This window comes from Orycteropus afer, unplaced genomic scaffold, assembly GCF_000298275.1.
Source record: "Orycteropus afer afer isolate SDZICR_OR568_19922 unplaced genomic scaffold, OryAfe1.0 scaffold00234, whole genome shotgun sequence".
NCBI classification, from domain to species: domain Eukaryota; kingdom Metazoa; phylum Chordata; class Mammalia; order Tubulidentata; family Orycteropodidae; genus Orycteropus; species Orycteropus afer.
Window position 1 is genome coordinate 2,910,066 of NW_006921821.1, and position 5,617 is coordinate 2,915,682.

Below are 5,617 nucleotides of genomic sequence, written 5' to 3' on the forward strand. Positions count from 1 at the left end.
TCCCTGCATTGTCTCTCCTCACCCGTAACCCTGGGGCTGACTGCTCTTCTGTCTGGGTTCAAGGCTTTTATCCCCTTTCTCCTGCTCTTCCGGCCTGCTACCCTGGGTAGGCCTGAGTTTCCCCTCCTCACTTAATCCCTTCGGCTGATTGCTCTTTTTTCTGGGTTCAAGGCTTTTATCCCCTTCTCTGCTCTTCTGACCTGCTACTCTGGCGTCCCTGCGTTGTCCTTCCTCACCTGTAAGCCTGGGGCTCAAGGCTCTTATCCCCTTCCCTGCTCTTCTGGCCTGCTACTCTGGCATCCCTGTGTTGTCTCTCCTCACCTGTAAGCCTGGGGCATACAAGAGGGTAGGCATATAATAACTTGGGTGAAGAAGGCAATATGTAACAAAAGAGAAATCCATTTTATAGATTACTTTTTAGATATTTAAGGAAAAAAAGAAAGTATAATGGCTTGCCTATTACGAAGGAAGCTCTAATGGTGCAGTGGTTAAAGCACTTGGCTGCTAACCAAAAGATCAGCAGTTCAAACCCACCAGCCATTCTGTAACAGAAATATGAAGCAGTCTGCTCCCATAAAGATTTACAGCCTTGGAAACCCTATAGGGCAGTTCTACACTGTCCTATAGGGTCACCAAGAGTCAGAATTAACTAAATAGCAAGAGGTTTTAATGAATTTGCCACTTATGATAATTAGTAGTACCAGTCAAGAAAACCTGTGCTTAAGAGTTGTTGTTGTTACTGTTGTTACGTGCCGCCAAGTTGTCTCCGACTCATAGTGACCTTATGTACAACAGCATGAAACACTGCCCACTCCTGTGCCAGTCTCACAATCCCTATTATACCCAAGCCCATCACAACAGCCACCATGTCAATCCATCTTGTTGAGGGCCTTCCCCTCTTTCCCTGATCTTCCACTTTCCAAGCATGACATCCTTCTCCAGATAATGGTCCCTTCTGACAAAACGACCGAAGTAGGTGAGATGAAGTCTGGCTATTCTCACTTCCAAGGAGCATTCCAGCTGCAATTCTTCAAGGACAGATTTCTTAGTTTTTTAGCAGTGCATGGTACTTTCAGCATTCTTCACCAGTACCACAACTCAAAAGCATCAACTCTTCTTCAGTTTTCCTTATTTACTGTCAAATGCATATGAAGCAATTCAAAATACCACAGCTTGGGTTACGTGCATCTTAGTCTTCAAGGAGACATCTTTGCTCTTTGGTACTTGAAAGAGGTCTTTTGCAACAGATTTGCCCAATGCAATATGTCTTTTATGCCTTGACTGCTGCTTCCATTGGTGTTGGTTGTAGAACCAAGTAATAATGAAATCTTTGATAACTTCAATCTTTTCTCCATCTATTATGATGCTGCATATTGGTCCAGCTGTGTGGATTTTTGTTTTCTTTATATCGAGGTGTAATCCATACTGCAGACTGTAGTCTTGAATCTTCTTCAGTAAGTGTTTCAGGTCATCCTCACTTTCCGCAAGCAAAGTTGTGTTATCTGCGTACCTCAGGTTATTAATGAGCCTTCCTCCAATTGTGATGCAATGCTCTTCTTCATATAGCCCAGTTTTTCAGATTATTTGCTCAGCATACAAATTGAGTAAGTATGGTGAAAGGATACAACCCTGACACACTCTCTTCATGATTTTAAACCATGCAGTATCCCCTTGTTCTGTTTGTATGACAGCCTCCTGGTCTATGGACAGGTTCTTCGTGGGTACAATTACATGTTCTGAAATTCCCATTCTTTTCAATGTGATCCACAATTTGTTCTGTTCCACACAACTGAATGCCTTTTCATAGTCGATAAAACACAAGTAAACATCTTTCTGGTATTCTTTGCTTTGAGCCAAGATACATCTGACATTAGTTATAATATCCCTAGCTCTGTGTCCTCTTCTGAAACCAGCTGGAAGTTCTCTGTCAACATACTGCTGCAACCATTTTTGAATTATCTTCAGCAAGATTTTACTTGCATATGATATTAATGATATTGTTTGAAAATTTCCACATTCTGTGGGATCACCTTTCTTTGTAATGGGTACAAAAATGGATCTCTTCCAGTCAGTTGGTCATGCAGCTGTCTTCCAAATCTCTTGGCATAGCCAAGTGAGTACCTTCAGCATGGCATCCATTTGCTGAAATATCTCAGTGGGTATTCCGTCAATTCCTGGAGCCTTGTTTTTCACCAATTCCTTCAGTGTAGCTTCAACTTCTTCCTTCAATACCTTGGTTCCTGATCATATGCCACCTCCTGAAATGGATGATCATCTACCAATTCTTTTTGGAAAAGTGACTGTGTATTCCATCCATCTTCTTTTGATGTTTAAGAGTTTAAGAGTATTATTATGCAACATCTTCAACTTACACCCTGGTGGCAAGAAGATAAATGACAGAACAATTGTATAACCTTATAGGTAAGGACAAACCATAAAGGGCATCTAGGCCAACTTCCATCCAAATGCTTAAGTTACTTCTACAATATCTCAGACAGGCAGCCATCTTCTGAAGTGATGAAGCAGTCAGAATTTTGTAAAGCATTGCTACCAAAATGGGGCTAGGTTCCCCTTTAAAAAGACCCACACTCTGCTTCTTGAAATGTATACCCAGTTATCTTCTCTCTACCCTATGAAGAAATAGAAAAAAGCTCAGCTTTTGCACAAGTAAGGTGATAATTTAAAAAAAGCTGTCATGCCCTAAGTCTTCACTTCTCCATGCAGAACATGCTTCACTCCCTCAACTCCTCCTCTAGAGGGTTCCAGACTTCAATTTACCTTGGCATGTGTTCCCTGAACATTCCTGGGTTTATCAACATCCTTCAAAACATGACACCCAGTACTGGACTCAATACTGGAATGGCATACGTTACCAGATTCAGTTGTCTATTTCCCTTGACCCATGCTATTAATAATAGCCCAGAGTGTTGCTTCAGTCTGAGCTTCCACAAACCTGAAATCCCAAATACCTTGTCCATAGCATTTCCAGAGAGCTACTTCTCCTCTCTTGTAATATGTAAGTGACTTTTTGAATTCAAATACTGGACTTCACAGTTATCCTTTCTAAATTCCATCACATCGTTTTCAACCCACCAATCCAGCCTGTTGTGAGCCTCTGGGAACCTGATACTACTGTTCAGGTATTGACTATCCTACCTAGATTTCTGTTATCTGCAAATTTAATTAAAATCTTTTTCATTCAGCCTCCAAGCTGTTGATAAAACATGCTCAACAGGGTTGAGCCACAGAAACTCAAGTTGTTAAAAAAAAAAAAAAAAAAAAAAAGGCCTCCCCAGCACTTAAAGCTTTGTCTTAGTCATTAGTTCCTGGCATGATGGCAAAATTAGTGGCCCTGTAACACCTTTAACAGTCCTTGCCTCAATTAAACATTCCACTGGGAACAAAAACTCATTTAAAAAGATAGAGCATTAACTCAATATTTCATCTTGACAACTAGTAATTTATTCCCCCCTTACTGACTTTCAACAAGTTCAGAAACAATGTGAATTTGTTTAAAATGCTTAATACCAACAATTTTCCAAACCGGGGTAAGAAATGTTAGATAAGTATGCAAATATTTACAAGAAATATTTGGTTGTAAAAACCTAAGTCTGATGTAGTAGAAAATAGTTTCTGTCTTGCAGGAATATGTTAAAATAGTTGTATACTAATAATACTTAGAAATAACGATAGATTTTGACAGGAAAGAGGGCCCCCTAAGGAAACAGATAGCACTTTGAGGAAAGTCCTGTAGTGCAATCTTAAACCATGAGTAATAGCTATAGAGATCCACAAAACAACTTAAGGATGGTTAAAGATCTAGTTTACAAAACGACTTCTGGCACTGAAGACATAACCAAATATAACAGCAATAGCACTCACAGGCTGACGGCAAATTCTGAAGACTAACAGAACACTGCTGCAATGATAAAATTTTCCCATTACACAACACTGTTTTTATCACTTGAAAGGAAACATAAAAAGTATTATATGGTTCTTTCTGGACCCAAATATGATTATTGAGCCACTGGAAAATGAGATAGACTATGAATTTCCCATTGCCCTAAGATATATCCCCGCACACCCATTTTCAGATCCATCTCTGGTTTTCAACCAACAGAACTGGGACTTTAAAATACCAAACGTGGTTAAAAATAACATAAGATTCAAACTAATGGCATCTGATTTGAAGTAACCAATTAAAGAGAGAACAATGGAGCTTCTGGTTTTCAAGGCAGCTTTGTGTAGTGATGAAGTGTACAGGTTCTGCGATCAAACATCTGACAAATCAAAATTCTTCCACCTACTTGCTTTGTGACTCACTGAGCCTCTGTGAATCCTAGTCTCTTTATCTATACAATGGAGATAGCAATATCCACTCAAATAGCATTTATGAGGACCAAATTGGACAGCTACGATGGCAAAACTTCTTCTCATGTACTTTGGACATGTTATCAGGAGGGACCAGTCCCTGGAGAAGGACATCATGCTTGGTAAACTAGAGGGTCAGCGAAAAAGAGAAAGACCCTGAATGAAATAGAATGACACAGTGGCTGCAACAATTATGAGAATGGTACAGGACTGGGTAGTGTTTCATCTATTGTACACAACATCTGTTATGAGTTGGTACTGACTCAGTGGCACCAAACAACAACAACAACAAATTGGATAGCCAATGCAATGCTAGTATAGTACAATGTCAGGCATACCAACCATTATCAGTTATTCTTGGTTCTTATCTTATATGCCTCATACAACAATTACTCTCAGGAGCTTGTATCATTGCAAATAGTTGGGATATCTAATTGGAAACTACAACCTGAACTTCATAAAAAATTGAACAGTTTCTGAGCGTTCATGCAGGGACATTACTATGGGCTTATGTACTGAGCATGTAAATGAAAAGAAGGAGGTTGGCTAGGTTTTTCCAGTACAGTCAACCCCTCCACATCTGTGGGTTCTATATCCACAGATTCAACCAATCACGGGTCGAAAATACATGATAAAGTAATTCAGAAAGCTCCAAAAATCAAACTTATATTTGCTGTACACCAAAAACTACACTAAATCTATGCAAATGAAAGGATGTGTAGGCACACACTGCTGTAGCCTCCCCACCAATCACAGATCCTCAGTCTCTCTTCAGAACTTGTTTGAGCCTTGTGTCTCATTTGTTTCCTATTTGTGTTGTGTGCACCCTTTCTTTCTGTTAAAAAATGGCTCCTAAAAGCAATTATGTTGTCAAAGCAATTCCTCAAAGGTTAGGAGGGAGCATCAAGTGCTAGTTATAGAGCATTTACATTGTATTAGGTATTGTAAGTACAATCTAAAGATGATTTAAAGTATACAAGAAGATGTGCACAGTTACATGCAAATATTATGCCATGTTATATAAGGGAATTGAGCATCTGCGGATGCCAAGGGATAACAGTAATTGCTTTGGGGCCAATGAAGAAATATGATAAGGAAGCAAATTACCCTGGAACTTAATGAAACAAAGCATTTCAGAAAATAGAGTCTTCTTGATATTCTGCGCAACAAACACCATTTGCCATCATGTACAAGAGTTTGTTCAGCAACAGACTTTTCAAGGTTTCTCCAGAACTGTCTTACTTAG